The sequence below is a fragment of the Empidonax traillii genome, unplaced genomic scaffold, assembly GCF_003031625.1.
Source record: "Empidonax traillii isolate 1590-97213 ecotype Southwest subspecies unplaced genomic scaffold, ASM303162v1 scaffold922:size237273, whole genome shotgun sequence".
In the NCBI taxonomy this organism is placed as follows: domain Eukaryota; kingdom Metazoa; phylum Chordata; class Aves; order Passeriformes; family Tyrannidae; genus Empidonax; species Empidonax traillii.
This window is the reverse complement of record NW_020956115.1, coordinates 161,354-184,633: the sequence shown is the minus strand read 5'-3', so window position 1 is coordinate 184,633 and position 23,280 is coordinate 161,354. Positions and strand designations below refer to the sequence as shown.

General features: G+C 37.0%; 1 long non-coding RNA gene across 1 annotated transcript; it reads right to left on the bottom strand.

Moving 5' to 3' along the window:
• Nucleotides 1-1,654: 1,654 nt before the first annotated feature.
• On the bottom strand, nucleotides 1,655-12,095 carry LOC114067465. Its single transcript, XR_003573403.1, has 2 exons — nucleotides 12,009-12,095; nucleotides 1,655-1,754 (listed from the first exon to the last, which is right to left on the bottom strand). It is a non-coding gene; the product is annotated as an uncharacterized LOC114067465 (long non-coding RNA).
• Nucleotides 12,096-23,280: the final 11,185 nt, after the last annotated feature.

The window sequence follows — 23,280 nt, the reverse complement described above, 5'->3', positions numbered from 1 at the left end:
TTATTGCCAGTATGTGGTCTTTCTCAGTCCTTTCCCTGGGAAAATTAAAAAAAAAAAAAAATAAAAATTGAATTACACAGTTCACAATATAAAAACCTATCCATCACTTAAATTTTGATTTATTTGAAAACTTTTTGGAAAAGCTAGAAAATCTGCCCAGATTCCCTTAGGTCAAATGATGTTACATCTACATGAAGGAGGATTTTTTTCCTCTACCAAACAATGAAAGTAATCTTGATTTAATCACAGTGCTGAACAGGATTATTTTTTGAAATGCCAATATTTTACCAGACTATCTTTCACTGAGGCAAATAAGCAACATGGAAAGTTTTTAAGAGGAAATAATGGCACTATGAAAACACAGGTATCAGTATGGGGAATGTCTATAGTAGGGCAGGATAAGTTTCTTATTCCCTTCACCCGCGTAGGGAGTTTATTGTCCATGGAGTATCAAAAGGTAATTGGGAACTTACCACTCCTGCTGACCCCAGAGATTTTTCTCTTATAGTGAAAATTTAAAATGTATCATGGGAACAAAAGTCCTAGACTTGGGAGTCTACATTTTTCACAGTGAAATGGAGAATATTTTATACTCTTAGCTTGAGTCAGACAAATACTAATCAGGTTTTTCCCCTGTATCTTTGCATCAGAGAAGATTTCCACCAGTATGACAAAGAAGTTGCTTGCATGAGGAATGTGCCTCAGCCTCAGAATTTCAGTACCTATGATGTATGGTAATGTTTGTAGAACTTCAACCAAAATTTTTTATTTTCTATTTTTAGGATTCCAAAATTCAAGTGATTACAGTAGACAGACAACTGATCGATTATTTGACCAACTTTTTGTGCACCTGTTCTGCCTCACTTTGCAAATTAAATGTATATCTAAATCAAATGAGAAAATATGGGCTCAGTTTTCATCATAACACCATCAGTATTTATCTTTTCTGTGCATTTTATTTACTGAACTTGGGGAAGAATTACCATGTCATGGTTATTAGGTCATGCAGACAATACTTTCCCAATACCAATGTCCAGCCCCAGGTCACTGATTTGTTTGCACAGTGTAATTTTTGTGTCGTTCTCAGGATCTCTGTTGATGGAGAAAATGAAACCCCAGTTCCGTGACAACGGGTAGTCTTTGACAGTCAGTACTCTTTTTCTTTAGAATGATTCTCCTCCAAAACTCTGAAGAGAAACAGAAGAGAAAACAATTTGAGCAGAAACTGGGAGAAGAAACAGCCAAAAGACTTCTGCCACCTACGCACACATTAACGTTGTTACAACTTTCTCCTGACTCACAGATAATTGACACATCTTATATTCTAGGATTCCTTTTTAGACAGAAGTGTGTGTCAGAGAAGTTCTTGGAAACAGAGGCTCAACAGAAGTGCTGTTTTTATGTGTCTGTCCCTTAAGGACATCACTCAATGCCCACCTGATTACATTACACAGCACATTAGCATGAAGTGTCCTTTCTTTCAGATGAATTGGTATTTTTGCCATTTACACATAATTACATAGGTACATGATCTTAGCTTCAAAAGGAAAAAAAAATATAATTTATCTACTATTTACTACTACTTTGCACCCTCTTCAGAAATTTTCTGATTTAAAAATGCCAGGTTATGATAGATATACCTTTCAACTTTTTCTCCAAGCAATGTTCATTCATCCCTTTGCAATCTTCTAATAGTCCCAAGAGTGCAGGACAAGAAAATGAAGAATAACAGCATGAATCACAGTGAATGTAATCTGAAAAAGACAGCAGTGCATGCTTTGGAATTTTCCTTATTTTTCAAGCATCTGAACTTTATTTATCCACAAATGCAAGATGAAGGACTTCACACTTTGTTTCAAGGTCTTTTCCAAGGACAAAGGTAAGGGTTTCTGCCTTTAGAAAGAGGTTTGTAGTGATACTCCTACCTATTTCTCGTGACTTTTCAGAAAATTTAATTTTTAAACCTTCCCAGTCAGGAACTGCTGTGCTGTATATTCACTACCTAGACATTCTGCTTCTTTTTTGCATTTGATGCATCAGAGCTCTTCTAGGAAGAGTGTGTTGCTATATTACCATTTCTCTATTATTCATCCAAATGTTTCAAATGAATAACATTTGGATGAATATTCATCCTTCCAGAATATTATTTTAGAAATAAAAGTAGGTTTGTGTGTTTGAAACCAGAGCATTCAGAACTTAAAACGTACTAATTTCTTAGAAGGAAAAATTATAAATTATCTAGTCAAGAACCTATTTTTGAAGTAATTCTTTTAATACTCATATTGTTTGGTACCAAATTCATCATAAAAGGGGATCATGCAAAATGAGAGGGCTTAATTTTTGCAACTTAGTGAAAGTGCATAATGTGAAGACAGAAATTTCATGATTAGAGAGTGAATCACTTTTCATCTCAGACATTTCCCATTCTTAAAAATAATCCATTGACCTATTTCCTATAAACTTTGTCTCTAACAACTTCAAACTCATTTAGCATTGTATCCACTGCCTTTCTCTACAGAACCTCTAGGGCTCTTTTCTCTCTGACCCATTTTTCTCTTTATCTAATGTAGTAAATAAATAAATAGTAAATAAGAACAGTAGATTTTATTTTCTTGTTGCCTCTCTTGCCCATTACTTCCATGTTGTGCTCTGTTCCTGGGAATAATGATCAACGGTAACTAGACAGGCTCTCCATTCAAACCCTAGCAATAAATCTTTGTCTGCCAAACCCTAATTCATATAAATATCACCCAATCAATTACAAAGTTTTCAACTAGACCCCATAAATCTTTTCTGAGAAGTTGTTTACTCCTTGATGTAGGCAATGAATCCAAACATGTGCCTATCGTGTTGTGCAGCTCACTGCCAATTCCCTAAGAAATCCAAGCAATTAATAACGTGTATGAGTGAGACACTATATTCATCTCAACTGGCTGCAGGTACTTCCAGTGGTTTAGTTAGGAGTTTGGATTCCTTATGTATATCCTGAAGTCAACAGGGAAAGATGGACATCATTGGAAACAAATCAACTCAACTACAATTTGTATTGTCCTCTGGAGACTTACTCCTTATTCAATGTCTAATAAGGTGGTGTCTAAATAAGCTGCATCTGTATTTGTGAGACTGTTTGATGCCCTGATTGGCAAGATTATTAGGGAAATAAATAAATTACAGAGTAGAGTCCCTCTATGTCAGTTTTTGAATCATCCCACTCTTTCCGAATGGGATGAGCAAACTCTCTGAGTCAGTCTTTGGGACTTAGTGGAAACCCTGCTGACTAAACAAGCAAGATGCACTATTTAACAAAAGGAAAAATGATTAGCGAGAAACCAGCAGCTAATTCTTGTGACAAATAACCTGCAAGGACATAAAAACCACTCAACTATTTATATTAAAAAAATAGAACTACACAATTTCATTGTGTATTTCACTGATGATTTCAGGTAGAGAAATAGTTTTTATGCCTAGAAAATTCAATGAGAGGATAATATATCTAACATACTTTGCATCTGAAATAAATTGTATTTAATTGAAATGTTTCACCAGACTTTCTTAGCTGCAGTCTACCCCAAACTAGACACAGAACATACCAGACATCTCCCATTTTTGTTAGAGCTACTTAAAGTTTTGCATATATACAGGATCACAGAACTCTAAGCAAGTCCTGTTTCCTACTCTGGGCTGATTCAGAACTGGATGTTCTGCTCTGTGGTAGTGCAGCAGACATGATTATATCTTGCTTAGGGCATGTTTAACGCACAAAATTTAGGGTCTCAAGAATGAATGTATGGCTACTTGAGCAAACAAAATCCAAAGAAAAAGCTAAAGTTTGTCCTTTTTCAAAATAACTTCATTGTATTTGCAGAACTCATGCAAAATAAGTTCAGCTGCCACCTCATCCTACAAATCTGACCCTCTCACACAGCTCAGGCTCTGCTCATTACTGAAGTCAAGAATGTGACACTATGCAGAAAAGCCTGGACCAAAAAAAGTGTTTGCAAGCAGCAATATCATAGCACTCAACACAGAGTGTGATTTGGCTCTGAGCCCAAATTAGGATACATTTCTCAAGTGAGTTCCTAATTTCCCAGCCGAGGCAAGTTTTTTGATTGTTTGTGGGGTTTTTTTTCTCTGTTAAACTGCAATTAGTTTAATTTAAAATCACAGTGGTTTCAGCAGAGAAGCAGCACCAATTCTTGTCATTCCCAGCAGAGTTTGTTCTGCAAACATATTTGTTACAGCGGTGGAAAATCAAATAGATTTCAGCTGCAGAAGAGTGAAAAAGGAGACACCCAGCTATCAGGTCTCTGCTGAGAGTCAGGAGGACTCATCTCTGCTGCTATTGCCAAACCAATGCTGGTGTGTGGCTGCAGGAACACTTTTCCTCCTCTGCTCTACTTCAAGTTAAACAGATTAGTATAAACCAGCTATTTGACCCATAATGACATAACCCAGAAGTTCAGCATTGACTCCAGCTATATCAAGTTGTAGTTTCAACACCCTGCCTACAGAGGGACACCATTTTAAAAGCTTAGGATGCTGTTTGTGCAAGGGCGTGAGAGGCTGTATCATCCTGCCTGGACCCAGGGAAATGCACAGTGTAAATGTCCCTGGGGACTATTGGCTGATGGCTAAGAGCTAGAAGGTTGTGCTGTGTGCTCAGAAAATATAAATATAGTTTCTACGTTCATCAATGAAAAGATAAATTGTCCTGCGGCCACAAAACTCTGTGTTGGTTCTATCCCAAACATTGCTGGCTACTGTAAAGGCACTTATAAAATCCAATGAGGGTGATGATATGATTGAATTCAGACCAGAGAGTTTAATGGATAAAGTTGTGGTTTGGAACTAAAGCTTCACTTATGTGGAAGAGCTGAGCACACCTGAAAGCAATTAATTCTTCTGAACAAACTTTAATTTAATGTCAGAATAAACATGGGCCTTGGTATTTAGTATGACAACACCTAAGCAGGTCCTCAGTGATGTGATAGAATTTCCTGGCTTTATAAAATGAAGTTTAATGATTCACAGTGCTTTCAAGAAGTTGAGCAGATCAGTTAAAAAATTAGTATATTTTCAATACATATGACAATGAGATTTTAAAATATTATCCTTGTATCTTTATAAGCCATGTATAATAAAGTAGAGGAGAGAAAAGAATTCAAGGCTTTTCCTTGCTGGCACAGAAAGTAAGAGAGTGACAAGAAGCTCATTCTCTCTCCTCACAAATTCATTAATCCTCATTTGTAACTTCCTGTATGAGAAGGAAGATACATTCCTCTGGTGATGGAAAAATACTATCTGTAGAATGTTCCTGTGTATGAAGTGCTATGCTGCAGCTCACAGAAAAACTTCAACTCAAACATAATCCCTGTTGGAGTGGGTCCAGAGAAGGCCATGAAGATGATCAGAAGGCTGGAACTCTCAGCCTGCTAGGAAAACAGGCTGAGAGAGCTGGGGTGGTTCAGTGTGAAGAGATGGCTCTAGGGAGACTTTATTACATCCTTTCAATGTGCAAAGGGGGCTTATAAAAAAGACAGACTTTTTAACCAGTGCCTATAGTGACAGGACAACATTTTTAAACTGAAAGTTAGATTTAGATTGGACATCAGGAAGACTTTTTTTTTTTTTTTTTTTTTTTATGTTGAAGTTGTTGAAGCAGTGGAACAAGTTGCCCAGAGAAGCTGTGGATGCCCCATCCCTGAAAGTGTTCAAGGCTGGGCTGGATGGGGCCCTGAGCAACCTGGTCTACTGAAATTTGTCCCATGGCAGGAGCATTGCACTGGATGATCTTTAAAGGTCCTTTTTAATAGACCATTTTTAGCAGACCATTCTGTGATTCTATGAAAGATCACCAATGTTTATGCAAGCAATACTTCTGGCTTTAGTACACTTGGAGTGAAGCCCATATGTCCACTCTGCATAATGACCTGGAAAACTGCCACTGCCCTCCTGCAGGGACAGGGATTTGCTACGCTCCCTCACACACTGTCCTCTGTACCCCCTGTAGGGGAGCATCTCAGCTAACAGGGAGAAGATACACTTCGTTAGTCAATAGAGTTTGTTCTCTGCCCCTCATGTTAAAACCACACCCTGCATAGCCAAGATACTGAAGAAATGCAACAAACACTTCTAGCAGATCCAAGGACCTGGTGCTTCACCTCTATCCTAGAGATTTTTCTTCAAAGTCTTTGAGCAGCATCTATTGAAATATTTGTGAGGTTTGCAGAGGGACAAAGTCACTGTTATGTGCCAAATATGACAGTGGGTTTTGGTTTTTTTGCTGAGTGCTTCTTCCTTCTTTCAATTTATATCTCTAATGAATTCCCATCTGTACCAGTTCAAAACTTTCTCTGATGACTTACATCTGTTTGGAGCTTGACCTGCAATAACAACTTGTTTTTGAACCAGGTAGTGAAATGTGTAGCTCTCTGGACAACTGAATAAAAAATCCTATATGTACAGCCTGGAAATAGGTGTGTAATGACCACCCTGCCAGACCCAGCAGCTGCCACTAAGAAAGAGATGCACCTATCTGCCTCAGAGCACTTCTTTCAGATTTACCACGATAAATATTCCAAGGAGTAGCAGTCATTGTATATACAGAATTTTTTGCATTTACAAAGGTATTTCAGTTTCATTAACTACATTTGAAAGTTTTCCTGCAGTCAGCTGAGGAAAGTGAGGCACTCCTGCCCTGATTCAGTTTCCAGACCAGTAAAAAAAGGAGTAATGTAATTCCGCTTATCTTTTTGGCACCAGAAGAATAGTGATAAAAAGGCTGAGCCCAATGAAGTCAGTAGTGATCCTAGCAGCCATTTGGTCTATTGATTTTAAATGGGCTTAAAATATCTTTTAAAAGGGCCTCCTGGATCACTTATTAAGCAGAGCCAAATTGGAGAGGCCTGCCTGTACTATTACTTGCAGCAGTCTTGAAGTCTAGTGCCAGGCATTTCAAGTCTGTTTCAAGAGTTAAACAGCATGATGTGTTCCTAAAATATGTCACTGAATTTATACAGAATGCCAAATAATTTGTGATCTTAAGCATTGCTACATTACTACACTACTAATGCTTTGATATATGGAAGCACTTTCTTCCAAAGGCTCCAACTCGCTCAGCTCAATCAGAATATTATTTGCAAAATCAATCTGAGGTTTTGCAGGATAGACTTACTGAATCTCTGAATTTGCAGAAACACCACTTTGTAAAATAAGAATAGATTGCTCTTTGACTTTCAATATTCAATTAACATATGGGCAGAGGGATTTCTGTGCACTTGTTGATGTTCATCAAATAGATAAGTCTGAATTGCCCCATATTTCAAAAAGGAATTTGCATTTGTTCTTGACTTGAACTCGAATTTAGAATCAAGCTCCGCCTAAGTATCTTAACTCTTAAGCTTAGAAATATTCAGTTAAACATTCTTCACCAATCAGTTTTGCTACTGCACATTAGTATTTTAGTATTTTGGAGAGTGATCACAACCTGTAAGAACAGTTTAAGAGAAGGAAGTCAAACTAATCCATGTATGATCTTATAATCTACATAAGTATGAGAGATTCCAGCAAATGTGCAGTGAAAACACACAGTAATAAGAAATCTGTTGGTTAGATGCTTCTACAGATATGAAAATGTTTTTTGCCTGGCCTGAAGAGTGAGCTTTCTGACTAATTTTGAGGAAATGAAAAAAAAGTTATGTCTTAATCATACTAGAAATAAGGTTAGACATTCGAAGAATTGTTCTGAATCTAAGTTGTTCCTAGCTTAATCTGGAGCTCTCAAGCTCAACAGAAGTCCCAAATATATGAATATAATAACTTCGCTCAGAAGAAGTGGGATCTGTCACTCACAGCTTCTAAGTAAGTCATCAGTGGTATTGGCAAATAAATTAGTCCAAGGTACTGTCCTGATTTTTATTTACTTTCCTTTCAAACTTGTTAGTAGTGAGATCATTTGGATGATGATGAGATTATCTTATCTGAGTTCTATCACCTGCAGGCAACCCTACCACTCCAGTGTAGCCTACCTCTGTTTTCCTTGCTATGATGTTACCTGGAACCTTCCTTGGACCATGACTTCCTCTCTGTGACAGAATTCCTGAGAATTTAATATTGTGGGTTCCTAGACATGATGTGGATTCTTAACAACAACTCTAATAATTTCTATATGAGAATTACCTTAGTTCAGCCTCTCTTTTTTCATATTAGGAATAAAATGTTATTTTTAAAAACTAAAAATTTGCAGATTCCATAAAAAAATTAATTTCCATTAGTCGTAAAATTCATTTATGTTCTCCAAATATGTTTGGGATTATTTAAATAGTAACCACTTTACAATCTTAAAATACACAGAGGTTTCACTTTGAATTCTGAGATCAATAAAAATTAACGATGTTTGGTGCCACTATAGCCCAGAAGCTTTTGAGACATAACAGTCACTAAAAAAGAAACTCAGAAGTTTACAGAAGGAAGTTTATTAATGCTGCCATATCTTACCAATGCAATTTGCTTATCAACTTCTCACCAAGCTTTTAATTTTCTAGAACAAATAAATATATCAGCACCATTAATTTCATTTTGGCCATTTTAAATGGCAAGATTAAAAACCAGGCTCAAACAGAAATCATTTGCAACTTTAACTACAGAGAGTGTATCATTAGAGTGTCCTCCAGGCAAAAGAGTCTGCCTTATATCAGCATGATGTATGATGTTAAATCCTTGGATTTCAGTTCACAGAGGAAGGTATGCCTCACTGCAGTGATGGGCCCAGAGACAAATGGGAGTTTAGTACGTGTTTCATTTTTAATTCTCCCCAGCAAGAATGTGAAACTGATAAAATAAAACTCTATTATGACTGGTAGAGTGGGATCTTCATTTTAAATTACCTCTTAATACATTAACTGGAGGAGAAACAAGATAACTTCATGACTTCATGTAGAAGTACTTGTTACTGTCCAAAGCTTGTCTAACAGCTTCTAATTGTTATGTCACTGTTGTTCCTGGAATTACACTTGGTCACTGCTATCTGCTATACAGTGAAAATGCCTGCTCTCTGAGGAAAGCTTTGGCCCACATGGGGTTTGTGCTTCTTTTGGGCTTTTTCTTTTTAAATCTGTATTCAAGCATCAGTGTATATGTTTTTTCATCACTGGCTGTCTTTAAATGCCCCTCCCTGTATCCTCTGCATTGCAGAAAATTGCTGTAGATCATATTGATTTTAACTGATGCTGGTGGATTGGTTTGCCTTAGTTCCCAGTATAAATTAGAGAAATGTCATCCTTTCCCTGCAAAATATTTGTCATAACATCTCTACAAACAAAAATACAGGAAGGATAACTTTTATGTCAGCGGTAATATCAGAAAACACACTATTCCTCTTATTGTATTTTTGTTGCTGCTTGTTGCCTCCATTTTTGTTATTCTTCTTATCCAGTTTCACATGAAACAGTTTCTTAATATGATAAGCCATGCCTAGTGATAAAGAATTCTGCATTTTAATTAGTTTTCTGTTTAAAATGTTAACACTTCAGCCTTTTGGGGTGAAAGTAATTCTCTTGTGGGTCTGCTGCAACACTTCATATCTTCTATTAGGAAAAGCACTGGTAACAGCTATATCTGTATCTTTTCAAAACCCAGTGAAATTAATTTGTAAGGCAGATGCACCACACAGACCTGTGTTGGACACCTGCTTTACCTTGAATTAATCTCAAAAGAACAGTTTCATTTATTCACAGGCTTCATTTTAGATGCTGTTTATCCTTGAAGAAATGAGCAACGTGGGAAGCCTGATGCCTCTCAGCATGTGAGACCGAATCAGACTGATCAGCCTGATTCTTTCCATAAGAGCAGACACATACATTTTAATTTTCTTTTCCAGTAGACCATGCAGAATGCATTATTTTTCTTTGGTTACATCAACCTCTTAAGTGACCATGAAAATCTTTTCCACATGTAATGTAAATAGCACCTGACTCATGTCAGACATATGGGGAAGGACACAGATTTCAAAATCCACTTTAAGCAGATGGCTAAACCTAATCTCTCTTCTTTGCTTTCTTTAATTTTTTTTTTCTTTACCTCAAAGTGCTAAAAAAAATAGTATCTCTGTGCATGTCAAGCCACCCTACTGTGAGTAAGTGAATATCAGCTCTGGCCCAAGGTCTCAGAACCAATAAACATCCCCTGAGATGTCTCTGGGATTTGATCTGCAAAGTTCCTCAAACTGTATCAGATGCTGACATAAGCAAACACCCTGCAGGACACATTTGTGACAGTACCATCTACCTTTTACATTGCAATTTCTGTCTGAAGTGGGATGAATTCTCTTTTCAGATTCACAAGGTCAAATCTCCATTTCCTAACCACAACTGGCAGCTACTCCTGAAGGTAGAATGAGGATGGAGGATGGTATCCTACTCTTCCCCACTGAAACAGTCTCATGGTGAGAAACTTGCTCCGATTTCTCTAGAACACAGTGTCAAAAACATTAAGTAAAACTATGTTTAGGGGATTCACTTGAGAGCAGAGACTTGTGTCCTGGTTTACTACAAGAAAATTATTTGTACATTTTTAATTAAATATAAATCAATTCTAGGAAAAGGAACTAGACCCAAACCCATCAATGGGTCACTTTTAACTGAGTGCCAAATTATTTTAAAAGTAAACATAACCATTATAAACCCTCCTTTCTCGCCCAGTGAGCTCTGAGAGACCTGTCTTCCTACACATAAAAATGGGCTCATCAAGGCTCGGAAACTCTCACTATATTTTCAAGTGAGATAAGAAAAGTTTAAATCTATGCAAAGCAACAAATGGAAATGCTCTCAATATATCAGTTGTTTATTTATGTAGGTGTATATATGCAAAGGTATGTGGCACTGCATTGCAGTGTACATTTATTCAGCTGGGAGGAAGGTAAGAGTTGATTCTGGGATCCTGTTAATATACCACATCAGTAGTCACAAGTTATACCTTTCCTCCTTCAGCCCTGCTGACTACTTTGTGTAGAGAAAATATTTCCCTCACAGTTTCTTCCAGAAAGAAATCATGAACACCTCTTCCAAGGCCGTGGAGCAAAAAGGACAAAGGTGCTGTGTAAATCCATTTGGAGATGTCTGAGACCAAAAAGAGGGGACCAAAACCTAATAAATGCTCTTGTTGTCAGTGTTTTGTCTCCAGCTCTAGGTCATTTTTCTCAGCATCATAATTGTTTTGGGTATGCTCTGACGGAACATTTGACAGGAAACTGGAGTTTCTCTGAAAGACTTTAAAACTCTTATTTTGGAGGGAGTTTTAACATTTGACTAGGGTCTTTGCAAGTCCAAAAAAAACCAGTTTTGATGAAAGAATATGATGATTTTCTGTAACAGCTAAGTTATAAAAACTTTTACCTATCTGTGTTAAATTTCTTCCATCATGATGAACAGAGGGAGAATGGATTTAGCAGTATCCAGTGTCCCTGCAGCACAGTGAGACTGCAGGAATTATTGCCAGTTTAGTTGGGCAGCTCCTGGCAGTTGATTAGTTTGGTTAGCATTTCCACAGCACTTACAGAAAAAAGGTAAGTCTGAATAAGCTGATTCATAAGCTTTGAGTCAGCCAGACTGACAGACACAATCACTTCAAGTTTTCCTAGTAGAAGGTCACCAAAGATATCAGGAAGCTCTGAATCTCACATGCTGTTAAATCCAAATCACTTTCTAGGTGTAGGACACAGCTCTGCTCAGCGAGACTGATTAAAATAAAAGCAAGTTTTTCTCCTGTTCTTTTTGTCTTTCTTATCCTTGTTTTCAGTCTATTTGGCATGAGAAAGGCCCATGCAGTTTTAAGAAAGTCTCCTTGACAGCACCTTGAAGAATGATCTAGTGTCTGCTTCTCTAGAGAATCTGCCATCTTCTCCTGCTGTGACAGAATTACTCCCTCTGGGGTTTCTGCCTCTTCCTCTCTCAGCTCCAGAAGTTTCTCCCTTCCACAAACTTTCAATATCTCCCCAGGAAAAGAAACCTCACCTGTCTAGGCAGCTCCTCCTGATGTCAAGAGCCATACAAAGGTGAGCCAGGGCTCTCCCCTGATGCCCAGACTCTGCCATGATGTCGAAGCAGATCATAAAGTATGCCTAGGATAAAACTCCCACAAAAAGTGAAGTACAATCCACAGCTCTTGGGTTGAAATACTGGCAATACACCAGCTTAACAATCTGTAATTGTCCCCTAGGGTTAAACTTGAACTTTTAAGACAATCTTAAAAGCAGCTAGTTGTTTACTTCAAATAACAACTATTCTTATTTGAAGCCTGAGTTGAGGCCATTCCTCATTGTATAATGTTGTCATGCCCTTTATTTGCAGAGGTTTTACTTTTTGGCTGAAATGCGAAGTCAGCACACCTTCATTCCCTAATGCTCTTCAATTCCTTAGTTCATTCATTAATTCCTTAATGCTCAAGTGCTACTCCTTTAAAAGTAAGGGCTTTGCTGCAGTCTGCTGGACAAGCACCAATTTGGGACTTGGAAAATTTTTCCTGACTCAACTGGAGTTTCTTCGTGACACAAAGTGATTATTTTCTGTCTCCAACTGCTCACGGGGCTCTCCCACTGAGGTTCCCAGTAAGCTGCTCTCCAGGGATGCTGGTAATTCCCCACAGCAGTGTAAATTTACAACACTCTTGTGAAAATGTGTGTGTGTGTGCCTGTCTGCAGCAGATATAACATCTAAAAGGTTGCCTTGGAGTAAGAGAGACCTGACAGAGCCAGTAAATCCTACTGCAAATTAGTTTTACAGAAGTAGAAGGGAAAAAATAGCTTTAAAATGTACAGAAAGTTCCAAGGAAAAGTATTCAGTCCTCACACAATTACCTTTTGGCTGACCTTTGCTAGATTTTGCTGAATGAATATTAATGAATCTCCAGCATAAAAGTAATTTAATGAGAAAAACTTACTTAACACAGTATTTGGGCCACTGGAAAGCTGATCTCAAGTTACCTAATAAACCTATTTGCTAAATTTTAGAGTAAAATGCAAATGTACATTTAATGCTAACGTATTATAGTGGGATTTTTATTACAGGTCATGCTAAATTGGGAGCTTTAAATTGAAACAGACTTCTTTTAAGAGATATTCAAAATATTTCATTCAAATCCCAATGGGATTTTCCTTTGGTTTACAAACATTGTACCCTGCAACCTTCATACTTTCTAATATTAGTTTCCTTTTCTCACACATTAAAACCAAAATCACAGTACCCCCAAAATAATTTTCCCCTCAAGATGTTCTTAGATGACTTTGTGCTACTGTTAAGTAGGAATTATCACTAATAATTTCTATCATGTTTTCATTGTATATTCTTTATGCTCTAATTACAAGAAGAACTAAGAGTTTACAGTTTAATGACAGCTAATGCTGGGTTTGCTCTGTTACAAAATCAGTGGCAGTGAAGGAAACACCAGTTATTCTGGTTATACCTCAGAACTGATCCAAAATACACAGCGTAAATTAATTGTGTCCTCCTGACTTCAAGAGGCCTTGAGAAGCTAATCAATAGCATCAATCACAATTGGGAAGGAATAGCCAAATCAGTTGCTGAATCAAGAAACAGCATTTAAAACATGTTTAGATGGTTACAGAAAAGTCAAACAATGCCAAGGAATTTCATAGATTAACATTTTGATGAGCTGTCTCCCTGTGGTAGCAAAACCATTCTTGTTGTTTTCTTTTCTTTATTTAGAAAATTAATCTTTAAAATTGGAATAAATATGCCTGCACTACATGGAGAAAGTGTAGGATTTAAAAGCTATTTTACAAGAAATCGCTGTGTGTTTAAAAACCGCAGAAACATTGTAGTTGAAGAATGGTAGTATTGCAGAAAAATAATGATATGTACTGACTTTACTGATAAGATCCTTTTTCAAGGCATTTTTTTGTGTATCCTCATATCCTCTCAGAACAATTGCAGGTTCTCAACCTCCATATTACTTTGCAGGATCAAAATCAAATTTATTCTTATCACGTAGATTGCATTCGAGTATTATAAACGAAAAAAAAAACCAGGCTTTTTAATCTACTTTAAAATAATGTATAAGCCACTCATGAACCTATATGAAATTGAAAAAACCACAATTTTTCATCTTAAATTCCAGAACCTGTATGATATCTCAGGTGGAAGTTTTGGTAAAATAACCCGCTGGATGATACCACTTAAAGTCATCAGCTAAATAGTCTTATTTTCTTAATCCAAATATGTTCATGTGGCTGACTTCTGCAGATTGCAGATCTGTGAAGAGATGAATAATTGCAGAATATTCCTCTCTTTGTTGGGTTTCAGTGTTATGCAAAAAATATTCCAAACAGTTTAAGCAGCTTCAGATCTGCCCTCAGTCAGGGCACACAGCCTGACAGTCAGGCAGAGACACCTCTCTCTTTAGCCAAGTAGTACACTCACAGAAAGCACACATTTTCCAGAAGTTTGTGCAAATATGTTGAGTTTTACTCTTCAGGAAAGATTAATAAGTGCCAGTATTTTGAAATCATAATTTTCTGATATCTATTTTGCCTTCCTTCGTTTTTCAGATTGTTTTTACAATTTCCAGATCTACATTGTACAACTTTATCATCTTGTTACTCCTTATTTTCATACAATATCATTACTCATGGAAGTAATCATGTAGCTGATATGAGGAACAAGATATAATACTGGGAATTCAGCAGTCTAAAAAATACAACTTAGAGTGGATCTTCTGAAAGTTCACATTAGTGTGGGTTCCTGAGATAATGTTATGTAAAGGTTATCAGTAAAAAGTAATGTTTCAAATTATTTTTTCTTATGTTTCTCCACAAGGAAAGATGATCATCATTCAGAACAGGGACTTGGAAGGTGCCCAATACTGCCAGGGCAAAGTCCAAAATTATCCATCTTAGCCTGCTTCCATGAGACACTGAGGACATCAGTACAGATAACCCCTGTCAATGATTTGGGGATCATTAAATGGACATCAGGAATTCCTTGTCTTTGTAGAAGAGCACATTTTCTGCTGAAATGTCTTAGATTATTAGATTCAGGAAATTAGCGCAAATATATCCTCTACTTGACAAAGAAATGAGAAAAGAAATAAAATGGTCCATGTCCCCCACTTTCAAAGGAAGGACCCAGACTCTGAAAGTGCTTATAAAAACATGTCAGTGTGGCTATGAAGTGCTGCAGGAACTGCATTTGCTGCCCCTTTCACCTGGATCAAAACCTGGTAGATCTTCTAGAAGTGGTTTACTAAATAAGAAAATGACTAGCTACTAGTTATTTACTAGTGGTTGAAAAGATTGACAGTAGAGAGCTTGACAGTCAAATCAATTTTATCCAAGTCTTCATTAAAAGAATTTTCTGAGACATGGTGTTCCGTCTGATAATAAACAAATTATAGTAGTTTCTGCAGTTTCCACAAGACCAGATCAAATTCAACACGCATTCAGCCATGGATACAAAAGAATTTGATACAGGCAAAGGGAAAAAAAGAAGTTTTAAAATCTTACAATAGAAGTGAAATGAAAAAATAACATCCTTGTGGATAAAATGATAATGTGGAGTGGGAAATACAAGGAAAGCAGAAGAAAAGCTGAAGCTAATTTTCTAAACTAATTAAATACGAAGAGAGTGTAAGGGAGAAGGCTTCTAAGAGACTCAGCATGATTTTATAGAGACATATTCCCAAATGCTATGGTTTATCACCTGATATTTCTGGATTAAATATGTTCAAGAGGATCTTTACTTCTCTAGACTGCTCAGCTCATAAGAGGGGCAGCATAAAGGAGAGTTGCACTTCTGCTTCCTCATGACTAGAGGACCTACCTTTCAACTCTGAGATCTTTTCTGTCACTGAAAGGAAAAATAATACTTCATAATGGGATTTGTTCAGCTGACCCTTAGTCACCTTACTCATCCATTTGGATGGCTGAGATGGTGCTGGAAGAGAGCTGAGGTTTGAGCAGTGAACAAGTGTTACACATGACAATGGGCCAGACTCATATTTATCCCATGGCTTGGGTTGACAAGAGAAGCAGTTTGGGCAAGTGACCTCAGTAAATACCGTAGCATCATGAGAGCAAGCAGAAATAGGATGGCTCAGAATAACATCCTCAGTTTAGTTATAGCTAAGCTTAAGAGCTTTTATTCACTTTTGTATTATGAGACTGAAACAAGAGAAAGTTTTTGAGATTCTTGTTAGGTAAGAATCTATTGCAAGCTTTTCAAAAAGTTATGTACTATTATGACACCAAAATCATAACTTTTCTAAGTAGATATACTTGGATTTGATTTCTCTGCTGAGTGGATTTCAGTGAAACTAAGATTGAGTACTTAGTTTCACATACTTCAGCTCACAGTCATCTAGGAACTGAAGTGATGAAACTGTCAGTAAGGAGTCATTTTGTTCTTCAAGAGTCACAACTCATTACTAATGTCATCATCTCAGAGACCAATCCTCCTTCAGGAACTAATACTAAGCTAGGACCACGATGGAGAACAAATTCTCTTGGTACATGAGAAAATGACTCAGCATAGCTCCTGCTCCAAGCCTGCTCTGCATGGCTCACAGCTCTGTGACACAGGAATTAAAAAAACTCTTCATTTACAAACGAAAACATTTGGAATTATGTTCAACAGGGTCACACAGAGATAACAACAGCACTTTTACAGTGTGCATTTAGGAATAGGGATCTCAGAAACAGAATCTCAGAACAGGGTATGTGACTGCTGCTGCAGTGACTGTAATGCTTTCTAGCATGACTTGTTCCAATTTCTTCTTCCATCTTGAGTAAGTATTCATAAGGGAGGAAATGAGAATGATGTAACAGGTTACACACTCACACTCTTATTGAGAAGGTAGAACAAGCAGCTGTCAGTTCCTATTAAAATAATTATACAAAGTAGAATGTCTGACGGGGTAAAGAGACACCCACACAGTACGACATGTAGAACATGCATCAGGCAGGCAGAAGGTGAAGAAGTGATGTTTCTTGAGGGAGGATTTGAATGTAAGCCTCCCATATATTGTGTAAGCGTCCAGACTACTCACTGAGGGCAATGTTCCTGGCCAGTTCTGCAACTGGTGCTTAAAATTTAGGGCTGTACTTGTTTACTTTTGTTAGAAGAATCTACACTGGAAACAATATCTTATGCTTGATGTTGAGCTAAATGTTTCCTTGTTCCGGAATGACTATTTTTCTGTCATTCATTGCTATGAGAAAAACTTTAAAAAACCAAGGAAAAACCAAACCAAACCAAACCAAACCAAACCAAAAACACACAAAATAAAATAAAATAAAATAAAATAAAATAATAAAAAACCCACACAAACTCTCCAATTCAGTCACTACTTTTCATGTTTGGCTCAGTCACTGAAAAAAAATAACCCATTGCACAGTCTTAAGAGAGATAATTTTTCTTACAAGGAACCAGCATGACATAAAGTGTCAGGAACTCACAGGAACATAGTAAGAACTGCAGCAGTACAGAGTGGGACAAGTGTGCCAACAACAGACCTGGTGTCTTGCCATAGATCCAAAGTCAGCACCACAATAAACAGCCTGGAAATGTCAACAGGCTATGGTGGGGCCAGCTTGACAAGCTGTCAGCAGCCCAGCAGTAGCAAGAGGCACAGAAAGGATAGATGAGTTAGCAGAAAACAGAAGAAAATAGTAGTTTAAACTTTTAAAAACACACAGTTTTCTCCAGTGTGAAGCCAGGAGATAGAGAGCTGCTTGGGAACAAGGGAAACAAAAGGGTTATCAACCCCTGAATTTGAGATGTCTTAGTGGCAGTGAGACAATATCAGTTGTTACCAAACTGGGAAGCCAAATATCACCTCCTTGAAACCCAGTGAACGCCTTTGGTAGTCCAGAATAATTGATGGTGATAGAAAATCTCTGATACCACAATCTTGGCCTATCCTGAACAAGTTGCTAATAGTCATGACAGATTTCTACACCAGCGTTGTCCCAAAATGTCCATCCACTGTTACAGGGATATTCCTGAGCCCTTTGGAAGAGACTGCCAAGGGCAAAGCTGCAAAAACTACGTATGTAGATTCTAGATGCAAAGACTGACTACTACTACTCCTGCTTGTGATTGCTCAGGAAGCATCATAAATCTCCCTGTCATATAGACAAGTGTCTCCAGGAATCATTGAGGATCATGTCTGGGAATCAGGCTGAATTAAATTTTTTCCCAATATTTTCTTTGCCAGAGAAAAAGAGTTTGATGCAAAAATGTACTACCATATTTGGCCCTAAGATCTCTTGATATACAAACAACCTCACATTTGACTTTACAATTTAAAAAAGGATATCAAAAAAGGACTTTTTCCCCCCTTCTTTATCCTTGGAAGCTACAGAGAAATAGGAGCTTTAATAGAATAAGTGGGACTGCATGAAATATTGCTGTACTTCTGATTACTTTGTGCCTTTAATGATATAGCTCATGCAGGTAAAGATTCATTCTAGAGATAAAAGCAACTGCAAATAAAATTCCTTGTTCAATATTATTAGTTCAGCATTTTAGTAAACATTAAGATTCCCATAATGAGTCTTAACATTGAACTATTTTTATTCCTTGCATAATCTAATTTCATTAACTTATCTGGAAAGTGCAGGAAATACATTATGTTGTTGTTATTATGTGAAAATACATGCAGCAGTGTGCAGATGGAAACTTGTTTGTACATATTTCTGGGACAAAATAAAAAGTAGGTGGAGAATGAATATAATGAAAGACCTGATACAAGCTTGGACTGCTGATTTTTTTAATGGAAATTTTTTTAATAGAAGAGCACAAACATGTATTTTTAAAAGCTGGATGAACAAATAAGAATAGCCCTGGGCAGATCTAATCTGCATGGCTTGCACTTACAATATGCATTAAAGGATTCAAGCTGGCATTGGCCCTGGCAGCACTTACAAAAGGAGGAATTTTCACAGGGATGAACACATCATACTCTGTACTTTCAGTTTGGTGAACAATCTTGAGGTTTTTTTCAGATGTTCATTTCTCATGGCTTCAATCTTTGTCCCCTATAATCATTTTCAAGTAATAACATACTAAATACATGGGATAAAGAAGAGCAGTGTAGTGTGGCATACAAGCATAACTCAAGCCTTCATCATCTTTTAAAAAAGATTCTCTTCTGAAAAAACGTCAGTAGAGGTCCACTTCTGAAGATATGTCAAAACATATTTTCCATATCTTTCCCCCATCCCAAAAGGTTTTTTTACAGATATATCGATAATGACAGGATTTCTTTAAAAAAAACCCAAATAATGAAATATACATGTAAAATAGAAATATACACACAGAAAAAATAAGCATAGGACTATTCACTTATAAATACTTATAAATACTTATCTTATAGGGAGCAAAAGCAGAGGTAAATTTTAATTCTCACAGCACTTTCTTTATGACAAGGGCTCCAAAATCAATACCATGTTCAAGTTTCCTTGGCCATCACACTCCACAGGTCCCTGAAAAATGAAGATTTCTAACAATCTTTTTTTTTAGAACCATTCCTGCTCACAAGTCTCAAATTTGAGCAAGTGGCACCACCAGTGTTAACACAGGCTTACAGAAACGTGGTGAGGGAGGCACACTGACACAATTCAGCATCACCCATGGCCAAGGAAAACCTTTCACAGTGAAAATATTGGACAGCATCAGTAGGTCACCACATCTAGTTGGTTATGTATGTCTGTGGCACAAGCAAGATAAGTTCATGAGGTGAACTTTGGCAAGCACAAGCAGGTAAGTTTTGCAGAAGCTTATGCTGATCCAGGGAAAGTCCAGCTCTATTTGCTTTCCACTGTGCTTGCAGAATCTCGGCAAATTTCTGCACAAAAGAAGCTATGGGGAGGGAAGAAAATAAGGTAGAAAGAAGAGCAAGTTGAGATGTAGGATAAGGCACACAAAGAGCTGGACTAAATTGCATGTAAAACATTCATTTTTGCAAGGAAAAGTCTGCTTCAAAAAGAGTGATAATGTTTGGAACGGATGAGAAGAATAAAATTGAGGATCCATCAACATACTCTTCTAAATAAACAGAAATATTTTGAAATTGATAAAAGATTACTTATCTATAGTGTAGAAGTAAATCACAGATTGCTCTGTTTAAAAACATTTTTTGTCATTTTGCCTTCATTAAACATCAAAATAACGAGCAATAACTAAAGGAACATTGGCAGACTGAAAAAAATGAATTACAAAACCTCTGGGACAGGAACCAAACCTTTGTTGGAAGATTTTGCAGTAAACAGTGTGTTTTTGACCAGAGGTCCTGGATGCTATTGGAATACAAGCCTTAGAATAACATAATTTCAGTGCAGGAAAGCACTTTAAACAGTGGTCTGTTTCACCCTTAGCTACGAATAACAGATAAAAATGGCTTTTTGACTCTTGCAGTCTGTTGAGAAAACTGAGTGTGGCACAAGGTTTCCCTCAGTCTCCTCACTAATCAATGCAGAGAGACAGTTCTGTCCCAAAGGCAATTCAGGTTACCTTAGGGCCTCTCTTACTGGATTGACTGGGATTTCCCAAGTCAATTCAATCTGTTTCCTATTTCTCCACATGTAGCCATAGCCTCTGTTACACTTAGTGAAATCTATCATTGCCAGGATGTTACATTATAGGCTCCAAAATGTCACTGGTAATGAGAATAAATACATTTTGATTATAATTCAAACATAGCAGGTTATACATGTATATATATATCTCCATACTGATGCACTTTCAGAAATTTTTCACATTCCTTTAGTGAGCTTTGCATATTTTTGCATATTTAAGCTTTGTCAGAAAGTGCATTAACAGAGAATTAGTCTAGGCATCTATCTTAATGGATACAGAGAGCATAATTTATATGGAATTTTCATTTTGACTCCTGGCTAAAAATATTTTGATAATTCAAGAGGCTTTCTGGGAGAAAATTTTATATAACAGAGGACACACTTCATTTTATCTATTGACATTTCTATCACAGCATTGACTCAGATCAAATGTCAAATAGTAGCATATATTCTATAAACTAACCACCTTTTTACTTTTATTACCTTATCACATAATGATGATTTTCTTCATTATATTAACCATAACTTGGTAATGTTAAATTGCTATGTTTCATAAAGACTGCTGACAGCCTTGCATCTACCACCCTGACCATCAATGGGCAAATGTCAAAACCAGTGCTGTTACTTACTTTTTCACCTGAATCATACTTAACAGAAATAATTGTGAACAAAATTAAGTTTTCATGTTCCTGGATACTTCCAAAATGTACTTCAAGTGTCACATTTCCTGACACTCTGTCTAGAAATGCTCTACTACTGACTCAGCAAGAACGCAAGTAGGTAAAGTGATGTCAGTGGCTTGGTCAGGGGACAACAGTAGGTATGTTCTCCAGTGGTGTGAGGGAATAACATGGTGGGATGTCCATGCTGAGACCAAAGCATTAAAATCAGAACTGGTTGTAGACTCTAAGAGCAAAAGTGGAGCTCATCCTTAAACCTCATGAAGCTTCTTGATAATGTATATTCACAAAATTCTGTGCCACCATTTTCCTTGATAAAGAACCTTTTGTTATATACAGATATTCCAACCCTTTCTCCAAAGCCTTCCCTTAAAAGTTGGCCATTTATTCTGGTTTAGAAACTGTCTTTCAACAGTAGAAGGAGTAACAGAACTTCATTACCTGTTTCAATTTAATTCCCTGAAAGAGACAAGAGCTATGCTTCTATATACAGTTGCTGTTTTAAACTGTATTTTAACAGTCTTGCATTTGTTCACTCATGAGTCACTCAGTTATCCAAAACACAGTGAGAAGAACAGTTTTAGCTTTGCATCCAGTCATTTGAAAGGCAGAAAAAAAAAATACATTCAATTACTATTTATTAAAAAATCACATGTATTGGTAGATAAAATGGAATTCAAGGCTTTCAGTAGGCTATAATTGAATCCTTTTGTATTAAACAAGCCCCAGCTATATCTATTGTTCCAGCAGCTGATACAAAATGATTCAGAAATTATATTTAAGCTTTTCTGCATAATTATTAAAGTATAATGATGCTTAACATCTGCATTTCTGTTACAGTCAGCAATAGCAAGCTTAGCTAATTGAAAAAACATCACAAGATACCATGTCTGCCATGAAAAAATTCAAAATCTATACACATCGCTTCGATCAGATCTGCAAGGACGTGGTGGGATCCTTGCTTGGCACATTCCCGCGCAGCTCCCCAAGTCCATGGAATGGTGCCAGCTCCCATCGCTGCCTTACACAGCTGAGCACTCGTGCTGCTCCCTGGCATAAGGAGGTACCTGAGCTTTTCCAGCTGACAGGGGGCTGTGGAAGCTGAACTTGGCAGAAGGCCAGCCAGCATTCCCAGTGTCAACCCTCCCTCTGTTATTTAAGATGAGGGCATGTTGTTAGCAGCTCTCTCCAGCTGAACGAGCAGTCAGACATAAACTTTACATAATACCTCAGCTGGACTATTCTGTTTGTCCGCATGGTCTCCAATTCTTGTTCTTTTATTGTACTGATTGGGGGGGGTTGTGTTTGCATTTGGGTATTTTCCAGGATATTTGAGGACATTCTTGCACAAACTTTGCACAATTAAACACAAGGAATTTTGCCACTGACTATAAATTGAATGAATTAAAACTATATTTCTTGTCCTGAAAAAGTAGCCTGTGTACCTTTGCCTTCTACACACAAGAGCATTGTAGTATTTTCATATAATAGCATCAAATAAAGAAATATATTTTAAAAACTCAGGAGTTCATTGATTTAAAAATAAGCATTTTTTTAAACCCTAAAAGTTGCATATAACATAGGCGGTTCCTGCCTAACTCTTGGGTGTTTTAAATATATTTCCTATCACATATCAGAACTTTTGTGTCTTATCTTTTTACTAGACAGCAAAGTTGTTCACTGGAAATATGACTCAGTGTATAAACAATGTTGAGGTCATTTAATGGAATCTTTCCATGGGACTCATTCTTGCCGATCTTGCAGATTTTAGACTGTTCTGAGTTTCCAGGTATCCCGAAATTTAGTATAAGGCAGAACAAAATTGCCAAGGTATTTCAAGGAACAGTTTATTCTTTTGTTTCAGAATTATCTATTTGAACATTCATTACAAATATCCTTTGGTGGGGTTATGTCATCTCCATACATGACTTTTATTGATGTAACTGATTTCAGAATGACAAAGGCCATTTCCATGACTCCTGTGGAAGACTAATAACTAGGAATCAGTTATGA